Genomic DNA, 20,452 nt, shown 5'->3' on the forward strand with positions numbered 1-20,452 from the left:
TCCAGCTGTGTGATGATCAAAGCTAACTGAGTCAGAGACGTTTGGAAGTAGCCACGAGTCAGGGTAGACTCTCTCCCTGGACTGGCCCTCCAGGCATGGAGGCCTTCAGCTGACAACTATCTAATAATGCTGGGTGGTTTCAGAAAGCATTGGGCCCAGACCGAGCATCATGGCACTAAATACATTTATGAAACGCACAGAAACGTGGTAATAATGTTCAAAACGTAACAGTCTCTCTCTCCCTGGGTATCCTGGATCCTTAAAGCATCAAGAACACCATCGCCTGTCCCTCACTCCATTTGCTTCCTGTTAATTCCTTCCTCACAAATATTAACTAGCTGTTTCTAGACCAATCAGTCCGGAAGTTTTCATCATCTCTCCCTTGACCGCAGAGTATCATCTTGGAAAATAATTCAAGAACATACACGTTTTAAAGTTAGCACTGGATTAAGTTCATTGGCATGTGAAAAAACAGAAAGTTAAAATTAACCGCAGCTAACGTGAGCTGAACAAATAGGCGAAGAAGGGCTGTAGCTGCTTTGGGGAGCATCATCTATTATGTGAAAAAGCGACAGTACGGTCTTGAGAAGAAACACAGTGGCACAACTCTTTCGACTCAGCACCGCACACCAAAGAGTTTTCCAGGCATTTGCAATTCACCAGTTACCCTCAAAAGCCACCCCCCACTCCCACCGTCACTTCACTTCGTCCGACCTTTTATGAAAAGACAACCCTTGTGAGCCATTTCAGAAAGAAAGAGGGAGAGAATCCTGGTGGAAAATAATACACAGCTGTGATAATATCACTTTTTTTTCAAACACCATAATATAGTTTTACTTTTAATAATAAAAGATAAAAAAGGGGCGTCTGTGAATAATTAGAGATTGTAGTCTGAAGCCAGTTACAGTCCCTGCAATTGATAATAAACTGAAAACCCCTTGAGAGCAGGTAAATGCTTTGCAACCCTGACCCCCTGGCTCTCACATTACTTAACTACCCTGCGGTTCTTGCATTACATCACCATTCAAGCGATTGGTTCCTGCATTTTAACTCTCTCCCTGTCTCCTCCGATTAGGAGCGACACCGCAGCGAAGAAACTTCGCCCAAGAGTTTGCTCCTTCTCGCTTCGCTTTTTCTGTGTGGCCCTTTTGCGCCTGTCCCTCCGGCTCGCTCCGATTTTTTTTTTTTTTTTTTTTTTTTTTTTGCGTGTGCGCCCAACCCAGCCTCCGTTCAACTCATGCAGGTTGCCGTTACTAGAACAAAAACTCTGATCCAAGTGAAAAGAAATGCCTCTTCGGGACCAGAAGAGGAGCGGAGGGGCTGGGGGAAGAGGAGAAGGAAGGAGTGGAGAAACAAAGACGGGCAGGAAGGGTGGGGGGGACAGGAGGAGGAGGAGGAGGAGGATGAAGACTCCAGGAAAGAAGGCAGTAGGGACCACCTCCCCCCCCAAATCTATAAAATCGGGAGAAAGAAAATAAAATTAAAAACAAACCTCATGGACATCACTGAGGCTGAATTCCCTCCTGAGGTGCAGAACATGAGAGCTGTGGAATGAGTGTGTGTAGAATTTGAGCCAAAGCTTAACTAGCCTGAGTGAGTCACATCCTTCCCACTTGATTCCAGGCCAAGCGATGATGTCATGAGCTGGCCCTTCTCTAGCGCCCGGCTCGGCTCGCTCACTCTCTTTCTCCTGGGCTCGCCCTCCTCCCCCTTCTCCTTTTTAGCTCCGTGCTGGTGAAGTCACCATTTAAATCTGGCAGAACTGAAGCAAAAACTTCAATGTAACCAAAACAGCCCCAGGCCGAGTTCCAGACTCAGGGAGCCTGAGTGGTGCAATTGCCCTTAGAAACCAGTAAACAGAGCGGGGAAACAGTACCGCCTGGGGCTGGCCCAACAGCTGCCTGGGACGCAGACAGGGACCCGGGAGTTGTGCAGGCAGGGGTCCACTGGTTCCGATTAAAAAGAAAAAAAAGTCCTTGAGTTTGGAGGAGGGGTAATCACAGGGGAGACACACGCAAGAGGCGGAGGCGAAGGGGTCAAAGAGCGGGTTGGGAGGAAGGACGGAGCAGGAATAACCGAGACAGGTCACCAGCCCAGGCTTTTCTTCAGAACCAGGTGACACGTTTCCATGGCCCAGGGCTCTTTTTTTCCTGGAGCTGGATGGGATTTTCTGTTGCTGAGTGCCAACCACCAGCCCTCCAGAGATGCGTCGCCTCTGACCTCCCTGTCAGCAAGGGCAAACCCGCTTCTGGGCCAAATCCAGCCCTCCAGAGGGGGAGATCAGTCACTGCTCCCTTGGCCCAGGTGGGCTGCTCTTCTACATGCAGAAGGGGGGAAAAAACCAAAAAAAAACAAAAACAAAAAAAACCCCTCGTGACTCAACACAGAGCTTGGCTTCCTGAGATTAGCCTCCACTCTCAGGTGAGTTGTCAAAATGAAGACAAGCTATGGGTTCCCCCAACGGCTGGGGGAGCATCGGGGAGAGGGGATGCTGACTGTGAGTTTTTCAAACACTGGGAGAACAAACCCTAAGAGTGTGTCTCTTTTTTAATTACAGAGGGAGGAAAAACAGCCTGGGGTGGGGAGTGGGGGGAAGGGAGTCAAACATTATCCTTCACCAATGACTGTGAAGTCCTTTTAATTGTGGAATTCTAGCCCTCACGTCACTCCTCTCCTGCTGGGGGACTTTTCACCAGGACAGTCCAGACCCTGGGTGGCTGGGTTAGCAAGGCTTTTTAAACTTTCTCTCCTCTCCGTTTTCTCTCCCCCCTCACCCTTAATGCCTCCTTCAGAAAGAAAAAAAATAAAAAATAAAAATAAAAATGGGAAGTTCGCTAGAATTTTTTTTAAATACCACAAAAGCAGAAGACAGGCATGGCATTGCAATTTTTTTAACTATGTGTGGCTTTTGCCAGCGTCAATTGCCACTCCTGGCTTTTGTGATCAGTGACTTCAGTAGGTGATACAAGCCCTGATCTGTTTGCAGGGTGCCAGGCAGAGAAGATCCCAGCTTCTAAACCTGCTTTCAGAGAAATCTCTTAGCTTAAGAAAGATACCTGCTGCCAGCGGCCAGGGCTGTTGCTCATCCGGGTGCCTTGCAATTTCAATGAGAGCTTTAGGGAACATCATCAAACTCAGGGCGAAAGAGTTAAAAAGCCAGGTTCGCCCAACGGTCTTCCTGACCCGGGGGGCTGGGGTGGGGAAGAGCTCTCTCTCCCAGTCTGCCCTGGGGCACGACATCCCCAATTGACGCTGATGCCACAGTTGCTCCAGTGACACCTTTATCAAGGCAGGCAGCTCTGAATTAGAGGTGATCAGCCGTAATTACAGCTGGCGCCACCAAAGCCCGTGGCCTGACAGCGGCAAATGTGGTTGTTATAAAGTTTGGTCCACCATGTCAGTGGCCTGTATAACTCACTTACGTCTGACTCGCCAAGCAGCTATTGATTTTTCTTCTGATGCAGCGAATAAATAAAACAAAATCTTGCCTCGGAGCCTACCAGCCTTTCCACTTCAAGAAAGGATGACAAGATTTTATAAAAATGACTTTCGCCTTTTTAGAAGAGCCTCTGACCATGTGGGCTAATACAAAGCTAAGGGCTTTCACTTTTCCTTCTCTATGCCCTAAAAATCTCCTTAGATTTCATATGGAAATGTTATTATTTTAGGCATATCAAAATGGATATGCGATGCAGTTTTCTAAATTGGCATCTTCCTGTAACCACAGGGGGAAATACTTTATATAGGACTTTTTCTTAGAATGTATCCCAGGGGCTGGGTGAGGCTGCTACTCAGTGGGCTCCTGCTTCTTCTTTTTTCTTTTCTTTTTTTTTTTTCCCCCAGCGATGTAGGCAAAAGGGACCCTATGCTGTAGGTAAAGATTATGTAAAGATCTGTCTCCTTTGCCTTCCTTGGAAAGTAACAAAGAAGACTGCAGTTTGGGGCAAGGCCAGGTACAGACCTGTCATGAGACACCCCAGCACCCCTGCTCCTGCCGGGAGGAGGAAGAGGCCAAGAGATTCCAGGGTGGTGAGGGTGCCTCTGGTCAGGGACTGATGGGGCCAGTGGGTTCAGGGCTTCTAGCCAAACTCCGAGAACTCTGCAGCTGATGAAGATGCCACTGAGCCAACAACACGTGGGCCACACGGACACTCCAGTAAACCTTTTTTGTTGGGCTGGCCGGAGTCAGAACCCACGTCAGAGTTCAAAGGGGTCTGAGTATTTACATGTGCACTTGGCTTCCGAACATAACAGTGGCCCCTTCCCCGCCATTCCAGGCATTTTCACTGGCTGTTGGGTTTCTCCCCCCTGCCCGGGCCCCAAAAAGAAACCCTGCTTTTCTCTTTCCCTTCCTGTGAGCCGTTAATGATAGAGAATATCCTGTTCCCAAAAGGAAATTCCCCCTCTGACTCAAGAGCTCCCTTTTTCATCCTTTGGACCCTCTGGTCGCCTCCCCCACCCCGTGCGGCCCCTCCGTGTCCTTGCTGCTCTTCTGAAGAAGGGGGCTTTGCAGATCCGAGTTGTAAGATGCTGTAATTCCAGCGGGAGCCTTTTTAGAAGTAGCCCCTGGCCAACAGGCGAGGCCTCCAGATTAGCTGGCTTGCTCAGGAATGCGTACAACACCCTCCTTTCCGAACGTGTCATCCTTGGGGAGAGGGTGGTGGGTACCGCACCGCGCAGCTGTTCGGTGTAACTCACGTCCTCTCAGCTCCTGATGAAATGTTCGGCTCTGAAGAAGTGAAAAACCCCTGAGATTTGAGCTCAGAGTTCAGAATGCGTTTGGGCTATCTCCAAAACACCCCACTAGAAAAGCACAACGTGGATTGCGGGACCGAAGGGCACCCAAGCCACGTCGAGGCCCCTCTGCGTGCCCGGGTGAATTTCTGAGCGCAGACACGTTATGGAAACACACAGCAAATACAAGAGATGCTAATCATCCTTCCTAGACAGAGCTGATTTTTTTTTTTTTCCTTTTCAGTTGGACTTTAGTCTCCTCAAGGAAAAGCATATCATCTTCTTTCAGACATTGTTTTTAAAATTTAACCCACGATTCCTACAGTCCCAGGGGAGTTGGAGGGGCCAGATAATTTCAGAGTTAAATAAGCTCTAATGACTATCACATGTACCCAGGCATAAACCTAGTATTAAAAATTATTCAGAAAAAAAGTGGCATCTCTTCCTTTTTTAATTTACAATAACCATCCAGGTGGTTTTCTAAGGCCTCCTTTGCAAATTGCTTCCAGCGAACCTTCCGGTCACAGACCACTGCACACCCACGTGGTGTCATTCAGCCCTCCCTTCAACTTGGGTGTCCTGTGCTTCCGCAGTGGACAGAGGCTGAGGGGCTGTCTGGGTCACTCCGTGCAGCATGATCCTAAACTGTGTGCGAGTGGGATTCACTAGTTTGGATGGTTGGGGCTGCTCTAACCAGCTCCCGGTTCTAACAGGGAGAAAGCAAGAGAGTGGTCAGACCTTGCTTTTCTTCTGTCTTGTACCTGCTGTAATCCCTATACCCCAGCTCAGGCTCCTAGAACCCTCAGGCAACTCGCTGGCCTTCCTGTGTCAAAACCTATTTTTGATGTTCTGAAGTGGCAATGTTTACTGTGACAGGCAAAGGAATGCATTTCTAATGATGGAGGCATCAGGAAGCCTCAGGGGTAGGTATTGGAAGAGCCCTTTGATCAGCCTTAAAATAGTATCCTCAATTCTGCCTATCTAAACGTTTTTTTTCCACCTAGCTTCTCCCGCTTTAAAATGCGTATGTCATTGCATCACTCGAACGCATCCCCATAGCAGAAAGGCAGCTGACATTCAATGAAAAATGAATGAGCGAATGAAAAAACCTCAGCTCTGGCACTATCTTTTCCGTGAACACCTGGCAGGACCACCAGGCTGGGGTAGGCGTGTCCATTCCTCTGAGCCCCCATGGCATCCTGGACCAGATTCTACCCCAGCAATAAGCCAGTTATGGAAAGTGCCCACTGCCATGCCTGTCTTTCTAGGAGTCCTTAGCTTCCTCAGGGCAGCCGATTCACCTTGGCATCCCTAGCACTTAGTAAGCACCTGACTCCCACACAGTAGGCCCTCAAGCAATGTGTCTGAACCTGAAGGGGTAGCTGCATAAGCTGCTCAGTCTTCCCTGCATCTTCTCCCTCCTAGCAGTCCTTTTCCCCTTTTGCACTCTCGCCACAGTTCTTCTGTGGCTGCCTTAAGATCTGGAGCGTCTAGAAAACCTAGAAAAACAATATAAAGCAATCCTAGGAAATGTACCGGTTGGCCTTGCCATTTCTCCTCCAAGGGCCTTAGAATTCTTCTCGCTCCCCATTCCAAAAGCCACATGGCAGCCATGCCAGGATGAGCACCCCAGGGTCTTTGTCATGAGAGCAGCTGACATTAAACGATTTCTGCCAGTTTCCTACATGAAGCATCTAGAGGAACTGAAACTCGAGGTGAGAGGAACTGGTTTTCTCCTACTGGTTGGGGTGCCTTTTGCCTGGTTGCTGGGGCACTCTAAGGAAAGGGAGACTGCCACCACGGGACTTACCCATCTCCAAAGAATGGTGGGGTCAGTTCTTTTTTTTTTTTTTCCAGTTTCATTGAGAAGTCATTGACCTACATCACTCTCTAAGTTTAAGACCTATGCAGAGCATGACGGTCTGACTTACATATACAGTGAAGTGCTTAGGGGGTATCTGTTCTAATCACCAGTTCCTACAACTCAGGGTTAGGGCTACGGGAAGAATGAAAATGGGAGAGGTCCAAACATGGGTGGGTAGAAGGACACACGTGGTCCTATCTTAATGGTGTGGCCAGACTGCACGGAATTCATGTTCTGGTCTTGAGGGGACCCAGGACGTGGCACGAACAGGACCAGCTGGGGAACAATCCTGCTCTGCTCCGGAGATGCTGGCATGTGATGGAGGGAGAGAGGCCTCTACGGTGGGCTCTGGGGGTCACCTTGGTTAGGAGAGGTCATCACCAAATTCCCATCATCCCTTTAGAAAAGTGCAGTGACTGGTTCATTTAGGCTGAAGCCAATGGGATGCCCAGGCTTCAAGTTTTTTTTTTTTTTTTTTTTTTTTTTTGTCTTTTTGCTATTTCTTTGGGCCGCTCCCGCGGCATATGGAGATTCCCACGCTAGGGGTCTAATCAGAGCTGTAGCTACTGGCCTACACCAGAGCCACAGCAACGTGGGATCCGAGCCATGTCTGCAACCTACACCACAGCTCACGGCAACGCCGGATCATTAACCCACTGAGCAAGGGCAGGGACCGAACCCGCAACCTCATGGTTCCTAGTCGGATTCGTTAACCACTGCGCCACGATGGGAACTCCCTGTTTTTTTTTTTTTTTTTTTTTTTTAGAGCTGCACCTGTGGCATATGGAGGTTCCCAGGCTAAGGGTCGAATTGGAGCCATAGCTGCCCGTGTATACCACAGCCACAGCAATGCTCATCTGTGACCTATACCACAGCTCAGGGCAACGCCGGATCCTTAACCCACTGAGCAAGGCCAGGGATCGAACCTGCAACCTCATGGTTCCTAGTTGGATTTGGTTCCACTGCACCATGACGGGAACTCCCAGGCTGCAAGATTTAGGGAGGCAGTCACTCCACGGGGCATTCGAGGGCAGGGTGGCGATTATACAAGCCTAAGAGTGGACACCCCACTTGTCCTCAGCCTCCTGCCCAGGTCCAGGCCCTGGGTGGTGAAGCCTTAACAGCTCTCTGTACTTCACGAGCACCAGCAGGACTAGGATCGAAATATCAAGTTCTGGGTCTACCTGGCCAGCTGGGGAGAACACGGTGACCCCTGCAACAGACTGGACTTTCCCTCAGAGGCGCCACTTCCACCTATCTTTCCGTCTTCTCAATTCCGGGTCTTTGAGCTGGCCATCCTATTTTTCCCACTATGTTTGCTGCTTATGTGAAACATACGTCTCTATTTTCTCTGTTAGATTTGCGGAAACTGATGTTTTTTCCATTGTTTTGTAGCTATGGTATGTTTCATTGACACATACATATATATATCTATGATATATGTGGAAGCATACAGATGTGCAAAGTATATATACACACGTATGTTTACATACACATACAAGAGATGAATATATATGCATGTGTTTGTGTCGGCCTTTGCCATCATTTACTGAGCACATATTCTGTGCTGTGCATTGTTAGGTGTCCCACAGATGTTAATTCTTTTAATTTTTCAGGAACGCTATGAAGTAGGCACTTTCATTACCCCCGTTTTATGGATGAAGAAACTGACCCATGGGATTTAGTAACCGCCTGAAAGCCACAGTGGAGATGACACTTGAATTAAAGCTGTCTGATGCCAAAGTCGGGAGTGTGACCGTGACACCTCACTATTTCATACCAGTGCACTCGCACTGCTGTTCCCGGAGACCTGGGTTAACCTGCGTGTTCCCAGCCATCAGGAGAGGAAATGTGGGTCTTAGGAGATTCAGGATTCTGATCAGAGAGACTTCCCAAGGGAGGGGAGGAGTAGGCAGAGAAAACCGGAAACTCTTTATGGTTTAACATCAGAAAGTGAGAAACGGAAGTCCCTCTCTCAGGTCACAGGACGAGGCTGCCTGCCTCATACCCCTCACCTGGTCTTCTCTTCCTCATTATCGCACCTGAAATCTCATCAGGGGCCGCACCCTGACCCAACACTGCCAAGTCCATACTTACAGCCCTCCTAGAGCCCTCACGCCGCTGGTTTCCGAGGCTCCTTTTCTTGCTGGGTTTCCCCATTTCAAGGGGAGGGAAATGCGTTCCTGCTAGAACCTGAGCATCGTTGTTTACTGAGAACCCCGATCTGGAATGTTACCCTTTGCATATTTTCAATTCAAACACTGGCGTGTCTCTTTCTGAATATCCCCCCGCCCCCGCCCCGCCAAATACTTTGCAGTTGCACCAAAAAAACCCTTCTGGAAAAGATGGCTTACTTGTTTGGATAAAAGCCCCCAAACCATACATTCGTTCAGAGCTGTTTTCATTGTTAAACATTTTAAAATGAAAAAAAAGAAGACCCTGCAAAAGTCAGAATGAGTTTGAAGAGGTTTGGAGGGTATTAGAAATAAGAAGGAAGGCTTAAACATGGGAATTCTATTTGTGGCTGGTTTTCCTTTCACAGAGATTCCAGCTCCAGGGCTCTGCGTGTCTTTAATAACTGACCTCCCTTTACTCTGAGCAGAGAGGTTCACCAGCACTGAGCGTTCTGCAAGAGAATGAACCCTCTAACACTCTTGCCTGGAGGGGATGAGAAGAATATATTTCTTTAAACCCCAAACATTAAGCTCTTGGGCCTTCCAAATGAAATTATCTATGTTTTTATTAACAGAGCCCCTGAGTTAAAAAGTTGGTTTTGATAAGAGAGAATCAATGAAAGAGAAAACCGCTGACATAATATTTGGGTTTCCAAACCCACTTCCACATTCTGCTGTCCCTGGTCTCAGGCCTGTGCCTGACAGTGGTGCCTGTATTCACACCAGAAATGCCAGGCAGAAAGGTGCAGTTAACCCTGCCCTGCATGCTGCGATTCCGACCGCAATTAACAAAACCATCACAGGGATGCTTTCACAGGCATGGGTATGCGTTCCTGTCCTTCTCAATGTGCCTGTATGATTCATAAATACCTTAGTCTTGTCCTCTCCATTCTTCTGAGAGGGAAAGTCGCTATTAGGATGCCCAAGGGGTCTTTAGGTTTGGCTATAAAAGATTTTAAATTTCTCATTCTTCATAAGCTTTAGAATTCCTCTGCCATGAATAGAAATAGGAAGGAAAGAGAGATTCAAGCACCATCTGGGCCAGTCGGGGTGCCCAGGGCTCCTACCCAAACTGGAAAGCACACTTTTAAGTTGCTTGGAACACACCTTTCATGCATGAGCCATGATCCTCCCTGAGAATTTCATGAAAACTGGGAACCCGGCTTTTAACCTTGGACCTCAGGTTAAAAATCCTCAAGGCAAAAAACAAACAAACAAACAAACAAACAAAAAAAACAAACACGCTTTCTTTGTATTAAACGTCAAGCTATGCCCTTCTACAGGGAAAGAAAAGCAGGCAGGGACAGGTGAATCCCAATCCTTTAAAGGCTACCCTCCAGCCAGGCACCATCACCAACCAGCAGACCAGGGTCTTTTTCTAGCTCAGTGGCTCTCAGGTGTGGTGCTCTTGAGAACAGGTTAAAACACAGCTTCTCAAGCGCTACCTCAAAAAGTTTAACAGCCAAGATGGGGACGAAGGGAATATATTTTAAAGCAAAACGCTCCAGAGATTTTGATGCTAGTGCTCCGCAGACCACACTTGAAGCAAGGCTGCATTCGAAGTGGTCATCCTTGGTCATGGAAATATTACAAACAGATGAACTAGGGAAGAGAAAAACTGTTTGTTTACATGTGTATTTTCCCTGCCGTTCAGGGTCTAAAGGAGCTGCGATTTTCTTTTGCCCTTTTTTAAAGGGAAAAAGCAGAATAATCGGCCCTAAAATGATCAAGCCTTCAGAAAAGGGCTTCTCCAAAACAGGACGCCTAAAAAGGGATGGAAAGAAAACATCTGTGTTCCCAGTAACACAACGCCGTCTAAATGGTCGATGGAATTATGGTCTCCAGGACCCCCCGATAAGATTAGGGTTTCCTGACCTGCGGCTGGTTTAGCAAGGCACGGCTCTCCTGTGTTTACTATCAATGCTTCCAGATATTTACTTTGCAATATTTCCAGTCTTCTAACGACAACCACAGGGAGGGCACTTCAGGGAGGGGAAGGGAATATTAGTGGTAACTGAAGAGTAAGTCTCATGGTACCAGCCCACCGCACCTTTGGCCCGACTTGGCTATCTTCCAGAACGTTCACTGAACGTGCGGTCCTGGTTCGGTACACCACAGAAGCCCACGGAATTCTGCACAGAGTCTCCTTCTCTGGTGTTCTTCACCCAGCACTTTTTCCAAAGGATGCTGTACAACTTTTTTCAGAAGTCTTTCATTTTTAACCTTGTAAAGTGCCAGTCCATCCGCAAACCCAAAAGCAAGAGAGACCGATGAAGGGGAATGAGGATCAGGACCCGTGAGTCATCAAGGGCTGCATCTGCTCGAAGTGGGAATTAAATGTCTGAATTACAATGATGCTCCTTGTAATTTCTGCTAGACCAACTCTCTGCCATATTAATATGGTCACAGCACCACTAAACAGACACCACCCACCTGCCCAGGGGACAGACAGGAGGAAAAACCTTGGTAGGTGCCGAATGTCTGGGAAATAATGCTGTCACAGGAGGTAGCAATGTTCTAAGAGATAAAGGGCAGGGAACATCAAAAACAATGACGGTGACGCCAAAAGCAAAGCGGTGTCTTAAGCATTTCTTTGGTGACTTACCACCCTTCTAGCCAGGGGCCATCATGCCCCTTCCATTCGGACAACTGATGCAGCTTTTTACATCCATTGACTTAGAGAAGCCTCCTGCTGACAAGAAGAGGAAGGCCTCCAAGATTTGGGGAACAAAGAGATACTGTTTGTTATTAATGACTCTAATCTTTGAATGAAATAGTTTGGGGGTAGTAGCCACCATCTCTAAACTCCTTTCAGAACCAAATAGTCTATAATGGCCAGCAAACTGCCCTTTCCATTTGGTAGGAAAAAATGTCCTTCTGGCTGATTTCTCATAGTCAAACCCAGAGTCCTCCGTGTCTCAAATCTGAGCTGCCTGTTGAGTGTGTGAGCGCATGCGAACCTTATTCCAAACTGAAACAGTATCCTTGGTGCAAGGTTGCACAGGGTAGCACAATTTTGCAAGGTTAGATGGTTTTGAGTCTGGAAGGCCCCATAACTCAGTCTGGGCAGCTTCATATTAATTTGTCAAAGTTGCTGTTATTGTAACAAAGGCTATTTGGTGTTACCTGATATCTCTTGGCCTGGCCAAACCTCAGCAAAATTGAGATCCTTTTGTTTCTCTCTCATCTCCCCTTTCGATATCTCTGTGGACATTTCCTGATGCCCTTTTGTTCTTCGCTGGTTTCAAGTCATCTCACAAAAGATTTTAGCTGATAAAGGCAACTGTACTGCATAATATATACCAAGAACTCAAGGAAACACAAAGCCACAAGGTCTCATGATGGTACTGGAGCACTAGGACAGAAAATGGGAGGCAGGTGATTTGGTAGAAGGATGCTGAGGAATCTTAGGTTATAGATTTCAGAGAAACTGCAGAAAGCAAAACCAACATGGTCTCAGACTTCAGGGAAACAGCATTCTAGTGGGTGGAAAGAGAGGATAAACAAGTAAACAACACACAAATAATTACAGATAGTGATAACAGCTATGAAGTAAACAAAGCCTGGTGATGAGGTGGGATATTGGCTGTAGTGAAATCTTTTATTTATTTATTTTTTTCAGGGCCACACTTAAGGCATATAGAAGTTTCCAGGCTAAGGGTCCAGTCGGAGCTGCAACTGCTGGCTGGGATCACGTGGGATCAGAGCTGGGTCTGGGACCTACATCACAGCTCACAGAAATGCCGGATCCCCAACCCACTGAGTGAGGCCAGGGATTGAACCCATGTCCTCATGGATGCTAATAGGGTTCATTACCGCTGAGCCACAACAGGAACTCCATGGAAGTCTTTTAGATGAGGTGTTCAGGGAAGTTTGCTCCAAAAAGATGACATTTTACCTGAGAAGCAAATAATGAGCTACGGAGGGGTAGGTATAGGTATGGACGAGAAAGTATTCAAGAGAACAAACTGGATTGATCTCCCAGGACAGGGAAGGACTGTGTGTGTTTCCTGCAGGGAAAGAAAGAAGGCCTTGAGGGAGGGAGAGGGAGAGGGGAAAGAGGCAGGTAGGGGTCTTGAAGACCACAGGACAAGGTTTCTATTTTCTTTTGAGGCAGAGAGAAGCTATTGGTAAATCTAAAGAAGGGAGTGCCCTAAACTGATTTGTATTTGCAAGAAATTGCATTAACCGTTGTATGGAAAATGCACCGCCCAAGAGTAATACTTCAAGTCTGGGGAACAGTCGAGAGATTGTGCAATAGTCTGGATGAGTGGCTATGAAGACTGGCATGAGGCTGGTAGCAGAAAATGGGTGAGGAGAGGGCAGAGCCAGGAGGGATGGAGGTGGCACCAGCTGCACTACCTGAGTCGGCACAGGAGGAAGGCAGAGGAAGCATCAGGGAGGACTCCGAAATGTTGACCCAATCAAGGGTTGCTATCGGCCTTGAAGAAGAAGACTGGTGTTGTAGATGACTTGGGGAGGGGGGAGGGCTTTGCTTTGGACAAGTGAAATCTGAGCTGTCCAGTGACCTACAGATGGAAAAATCAGAAAGGCAGAAGGATAGGAAGCTCTGAGCTCAGCAGGGCGGTTAAGGCTGAAGACATCCATCAGGAATCAATTCTGATGGACCGTCTTCAAAGCCACAGACTGGGTGAGCCTCTGAACTGAGTCACACAGGCCACCCTTGCAGTAAGAGGTGGGCAGGGCAGGATCAGCTAGTGAGGTGGGAGAAAAATCTGGAAAGAGGCAGAGGAGAGTCTTGATATCAGTATAATAAGTACAATAGTCACTTCAGATGACCAGGAAGTACGAATTGGCTAAGAATCACCACCTGTCCAGTCCCTCTTGTGGCCGTGCGCTGCTTAGGAAAAGATTAAAAGGCAACAGAGAGTCAGCTGAATCAGAGAATCATGCCTGTCACCTTCCTGCAAGCACCGGGCCCCTTCTCCCCAGGCTCTTACCCATCCAGAAAGAACTCATTGTAGTGAGGAGGACTTGAAGATTTTATTTGCAAGCAGCAAAAGATAAGGAGCTTAAAAAAAAAAAAAAATCCTATCTGGGGGCCAAAGCTTTTCAATACCCTCTGCCCGGGTACCTTCCCCTTTTATAATTCGCTGTTCCCGAGGGAGTTAAAACATGGCTCTCACACCCAGATAAATATGTGTAGTTTTTATTAGCAAGAGATAAACTTCCTGTCAACAAGGGCTTCTGCTTTATCCAATACCAGTGTTGAGATTTAGCAGAAATGAGAAAATTGAAATTATCCATGAGCATTAGATGGAGACCTTCTTTTGTCTCAAAGGCTCAGGAGCTAGATTAAAAAGAAAATCCTAAGAAAAGGAAGAAAGAAAGAAAGAAAAGAAGAAAGAAAGAAAGAAAGAAAGAAAGAAAGAAAGAAAGAAAGAAAGAAAGAAAGAAAGAAAGAAAGAGAGAGAGAGAGAGAAAGAAAGGAAGAAAAAGAAAGAAAGAAAGAAAGAAAGAAAGAAAAAGAAAATCCTACAAAAATGTTTTTAAACAATAAACTTTACTAATGTATGTGATTTTAATACCTCGAAGACATTTCCAACTTGGAGATGATCCCAGGGGGGTTTGGGAATGTGGGCTGCTCAATAGGTTCTAAAAGCTGCTTTCCAGCAGACATTTTCTAAAGGAAACAAGTATCCTGGGACAAGTTTTAAAACGGGGAGGTCCTTTTGGAATGTGTGATGCTGTCCATTATACTAGACCCGGGAGGCCCCGGATTTTCAAAAAATGGAGACTTGACAAATTTACCACCCCACACTTAAAATCAAATAATACATTTAAAATTTTGAAAGCTAAATGGTAGATGTTTTTATGAAAACCCTTAAGCTGTTCCAGGTAAATCCAAATTTTCCTAAACTGTTGTGGCCTTGGGTCTAAATAAATCTGTCCCTCCACTGCAGATGTGATTTAGAAAGGGCAACAGGGGGGGAGATAGAGGGTGGGTGGGTATTGGGGTACAGGAAGCCTAGGTAATTGTGAGGCCAAGTGCTACAATGTTTAAATGTAGGGGAAAAGCAGAAAAATATGCTACAATTTTCAAAGTATTTGTTACAATACTTTGTATACATATTGGCACAAAGTATTTGTTACAAATATTTGTTACAACATCAAAGTATTTGATATATTCACTAAAATACATATTTGTTAAAAACAACCTCATATTTGTTTAATTAAAAAAAAAAAAAACCTCATAGGGTGTTGGACCATGAAGATTTTGAAGTCCAACTTTCCTCATTTTGCAGGTGAAGAAACTAAAGTATGGAAAAGGGTCATTAGCTCAAAATCACCCTCAGGCCCCCTGCACATATTTCGGAGCTCTTTCTTTCTTTTACACCCTGGATGGAGGTGGGGGATGCGGAGGGGAGGAGAAGCTGCTGGCATCTCTGGGCTGTGGAGACAGAGTCTCGTTGGGTGATTTTCCTTAATTCGTTCTTGGCTTTGGGCTCTTGGGAGTGGAGGCTGTGCTCTGAACAAGATGTCAGCCGAGGGGCATTGGAAATGGCCCATTGAATCCACAGCTGGGGTCCAGGGCATTTCCCCTTAACTGAGTCAAGACGGCCAGTCTCTGTCAATCAGAATTTATCAGGGCCTATTTCATTGCACATTATTAAATGCCCTGATGTTTTTGTAACCAAATAAATGCATTATGAACAGGACACTTTTCCTGCAGTTCTGTACAACATCCTGGCTCTGTTCTTAGAAGTGGATACAAGGCAATAGGGACTCTGGCCACAATCATGCCAATTTATCTGTTATAAAGCAATCTGTTACCTCATTTAATCCTCCTAGAACTTTTCCCAAGGAGAAAGCTGAGGTCACAAAGGTGTACTGACTAGGCCAAGAGCACACAGAGTTATTAACTAGATCCCAGGTGTTCTGGCATCTTAGTCCAGTGTTTTTTCCCCATTTATACATAATTTTTCTCCTTGTCTAGTCTCCTGGATGTGTATTGTTTTATTCTGAAAACTGATTTTTGTATTTGGTTGGCTGTAGTGGCTGGAACTTTTTTCCCCATTCACTATGATTGGATATCATGTAAAATTTGCCATTTTAGAAGTTCTTGTTGTGGTGTGGTGGAAACAACCCCAACTAGTATCCATGAGGATGGGGGTTCAATCCCTGCCCTCGCTCAGTGGGTTGAGGATCTGGCGTTGCCATGGCTGTGGTGTAGGCTGGCAGCTATAGCTCCTATTTGACCCTAGCCTGGGAACTTTCATATGGCACAGGTGCGGCTCTAAAAAAAAAAAACAAAACAAAACTAAACAAAATTACCATTTTAACCTTTTTAAAATCTACAGTTCAGTGGCATGCAGTACATGGCTGAACTTTGGAGGGAGGTAGGAAGAACAGGGAAGTGTAATAAAAATTATTATAAACAGAAAAGCTAATCAGGGAGTTTCTGCTGTAGCACAATGGGTTAAGAATCCCACTGCTGTGACCCGGGTCACTGTGGAGGTGCAGGTTTGACTCCTAGCCCCATGCAGTGGGTTAAAGGATCTAGTGTTGCTGCAGTTGCAGCACAGGTAGCCACAGCTCAGATTAATCCCTGGCTCAGGAACTTCCATATGCTGAGAGTGTGACTATTAAAAAACAAACAAACAAGCAAACAAAAAAACCTAATCAGTAAATCCTTACTAAATGCTAACCAATGTGCTAGAAGTTAATTTGCAATTTCTCACTAAACTGTAAAAGCAAATCTTGCTGCAATTCTCATCCTTCTTTCATACATGAAGAAACGAAAGTTCAGAGAGGATAAGTAACATGCCCAAGGTCACACAGCTGGCACGTGGACAGAGTCAAGTCCCAAATCCAGCAGTTGACTAATGCGTTCCCACTCTAATCCACCACACCTTGTTGCTTTTCCTTTGAGGCTGCTATTAAAACAGAGAACTGAAAGGCTCAATTCTTCTTCCTTGGCTTTGCTATCAGGGTTTTGAACCTTCCCATGCAGACTGGCAACTGAATAACCCAAGTACTATCCGAATCTGAGAAGCACTGGAGCCAGGGAAAAAGACCAACAGTCTCCTGCTTTTCTCCTGACAATCTGCAAAATTCAGATTGCTGTTTTCATTAGCAGTGTGATCCTGCTGTGGAGCACTAGGGAACTATGTCTAGTCACTTAGGATGGAGCATGATAATGTGAGAAAAAAGAATGTATACATGTATGTGTGACTGGGTCATCATGCTGTACAGTAGAAAATTTACAGAACACTGTAAACCAGCTAGAATGGAAAAAAATAAAAAGCATTACATTAAAAAAAAAAAAAAGATTGCTGTCTTCTAGTTGAAGCTAGCAACATCTAAGACTGGCCCAGCATACCCAAACCATGCTTATGCTAAAGCTAATTAATTGTAAGAGAGCCTCCATTTTTTGGAAAAAGACCATGGAAAGCAGGAAACATATTTCTACATAGGAAGTGTCTGAATTCATTTCGAAATAAATGTCATTAAATAACTCAAGCAATCTAGTACACGCTTTTGGATAAGAGGCTGTGGTAGGAAATGTAATTATAACTTCATCAGCAAAGCAGGCTGCTACAGACTGGTGGAAATCACACAGGCACACGGTGTAAATATGCACATGCCTGTCTATTTCTATATTAGCGAACTTCTGTTGTTTGGACTTGTATAGATCTGTCCTCTCGGGCTTTTTAGATGGCACATGGGAGATAGGCGGAATTAAAAACAAACTTTGAACAGTTACTTCATATCAGCTACATATTTCCTCATGCTCCCCTCTGGATACAGGTTTTTGTGGATGAAATCTGTTTATATTATGCTGGGTGAACTGTCAGCCTCTCTTAATCCACATTAATGACTACAGAAAGTATTTCCAAGGACAGAAACCTAATAGCCCCTAGGATCCCCAGCTCAGGTAGAGGTCCACTGACAGCATCTATGAAAAGGCAGTGAACTCAAATAGGCACTTTTCAAATGAGGTGCCAACTGGTCTTAAAAACATTTTACAGTTAATGCATCAACATGCATCTTTTCGTATGCAGCAGAGAATACTCAGAATGACATCAAGAGGGACAACTGGTCAAAGAAAACAAGAAAAGAAGCCCCCCAGGAGCTGGGACTCCACAGTGGGGCTGGTGCATGGGTCCCCAGAGCTGCCCTTGGCTTCCAGCGGAGAGGTACATCCTTATGCAGGCACAGGAAGAAGCAGGCCCCAGGAGCAGGTGAAATTACAGAAACAAAGATTCTTGACACAGGAAACAGACTTCCAGAGCTTAGGGCAAAACAACAAATGCTTTACTTCTGTTCTAGGAGCTTGGCTTGTAGCCACAACCAAACCCTCCCCTGACGCCCCTGATGCGAGGGTCCTGTGTTGGAGATTAAGTCCCTAGTGGTGTTTTGCTCTTGTTTCTTTTTATTTTGAAATAATCTTCAGAAGAGTTGCAAAGATAATCCAGAGCCTTCCCAGATATCCCTCATGGAGCTTTCCCTAATGTTCACATTTTATTGAACCCTGGCACATTGATCAAAACTAAGAAACTCACACTGGTGTGATACTGATGACTCAGTTACAGACTTCATCATCTTTTTCACTAATTTCTCTTCTTCACCAGGATACCACCATAATGGGGCTTATGTAATTTTATTCCCTTGCTCAAAAAATAAGCTCTCAATTGCTAACAGGAGCAAACTGTTCTGCAGTTATTTGGTTGCATCCTATATTTTTAGAATCATCTGCCACAGTTCACCAACATGTAGTTTATAAGGTTTGGTTAGAGCCAAAGTGGACATGTTTGCTTTCTCTCAATATAACATATCCCAATCTTTCTTACACCTCCAACTTTGCTCATGATGTTTCCTCTGCTAGAAACATCTTCCAGGGCCTCGTGGTTTTATCCTTTCTTTAAGGCTCAAAACAAGTGCTTTCTACTTCAATAAAACGTTCCTGGTGCCTCAAGTCAGAGATGCTTTTTGTCATTTTTTAAAATAAATGATATATATTTTCTTCTTCTCCTCCTTCTCCTTCCTCTTCTTCTTCTTCTTGCCACACCTGTAGCATATGGAAGTTCCCAGGCTAGGAATCAAATCAGAACAGCAGCTGCCAGTCTACATACACCACAGCCACAGCCTCACCAGATCCGAACTGCATCTGTGACCTACACTGCAGTTTGTGGCCATGGTAGATCCTTAACCCCCTGAGTGAGGCCAGCGATCCAGCCTGCATTCTCATGGATGCTAGTTGGGATCTTAAGCCACTGAGCCATGATGGGTACTCCTCAGATGTACTGGCCTAAGGATCACTGGTGGGCAGTACTGGTGCACTGCTTGTGCAGCATCCTGAGGGTACCACCAAATGGGACATCAGAGCAGGGCAAGATGGAGGGTATGACCAAGGCAGCTGAGGTCAGAAAGACAGGAGGCCCTGATCCCTGTAAGATGGAGATAACGGGAGTCCCAGGATGTAAGTACTGCAGTGAATTTGAAAAGAAACTTCTCACTCTCACCCACTGGAGTGCTTGAGGCACAACAACAGAATGAGGCTCTGATATAGACTGAAATCATACCATAAAAATAATATAAAAAGATCAGGTTATTTCCTCCTTTCCATGACTTTAATTGGAATAAAGCCTGTTTTCACCCAAACTCTTGTTTACAGGAAATCCTAAATCTTTGTAAACTTTCTCTTGTTTTAATTTTTGTGTTTTGTCCTCCTTTTCTTAGGATGTCAAAGGTTATAAGAAATAATTTTTTTTCTTCTGTAGCCACTTTAGGGGAAAACATACAAATATTCCTGACTACAGCAATTGTATTATACTTCTATAATTCTACATTCATATTTGCATAATTACAATAGAATTTTGTATAGTTACCAATATATGATAAACATGATTACTAAAAAAGAAAGTTTGACATATCCAGAGATGTTTTCAAAACTCAGACAATGAAAAGGAATGTATGACGTGATCTCTCATATTGGAATGCAGAACACTGATTTTTTTTTCCTGCAAATGAAAAGATGTGATTTGCTTTTTATTAGTTTTCTTACATATCTTTTAGCATTAAGTTAGTAAAGAAACTTAATAAAAACCGAACAGTATAAAGTGAGATCATGCTTTAGACATAGGAAGGAAAACGTCAGGAATTTTCTTTATATATCCTCACAATGAATTCTGAAATAAGTAGAGCTTAATAGAGATTCAAACAGGATATAACCTGACTGTAGAACATTTTATGAAAAAGTTTTGATTTTTGTATATGACTATGCAATGTTCCAGGCTGGGAAAATTATGCAAGAAGACATATGATTAACTTAATGTGACCAAAAGGCAGACATGCAGTTTTTAAACCTTTAATTATCTTATTCACTGTAACTTCTTTTAAAAGGCAAAGCAAAAGTTTAGAAAAAAAAAAAACTATTAATAAGAACTGAGTATTTACCAGTTGCAGTTTTTAAAAAGTCTAACACATCCCTCAAATAAAAGTACAAATGTGGACTAATTTCAACTCCATTGAACAGATATTTGTTTTTGTTTCCTGGGCTTTGTCATCTTGAGGAGATGGGCTGGATGTGACTTCAAAAACAACTGTATAGAAAAATGTTTATTTTATTTGCAAACTTAGAAATATTTTGCAAGCTTACAAATAAACAGAACAAATTCTTCTCTGATGTAACACTGAGAAGGTTTTTTTTCTAACT

At 44.9% G+C, this 20,452-nt stretch overlaps 1 protein-coding gene across 19 annotated transcripts in view; it reads right to left on the reverse strand.

The window, feature by feature from the left end:
• CREB5 (cAMP responsive element binding protein 5) overlaps positions 1 to 20,452 on the reverse strand; it is a 424,373-nt gene that overhangs the window by 128,767 nt on the left and 275,154 nt on the right. For 2 of the 19 annotated variants that reach the window (XM_085005652.1, XM_085005651.1), the window contains exon 1: positions 1,493 to 1,553. The exons of the other annotated variants lie outside the window; for them this stretch is intronic. The gene's annotated coding sequence lies outside the window, so the exon portion shown is untranslated. Of the gene's footprint in view, positions 1 to 1,492; positions 1,554 to 20,452 lie in introns of those variants that run through there. 19 annotated transcript variants of the gene reach the window in all.

This window comes from Sus scrofa, chromosome 18 (genome assembly GCF_054392235.1).
Source record: "Sus scrofa isolate SSC_HxYL_T2T_F1_AM1 chromosome 18, Sscrofa_HxYL_maternal_Yorkshire_Landrace_v2.0, whole genome shotgun sequence".
NCBI lineage: Eukaryota > Metazoa > Chordata > Mammalia > Artiodactyla > Suidae > Sus > Sus scrofa.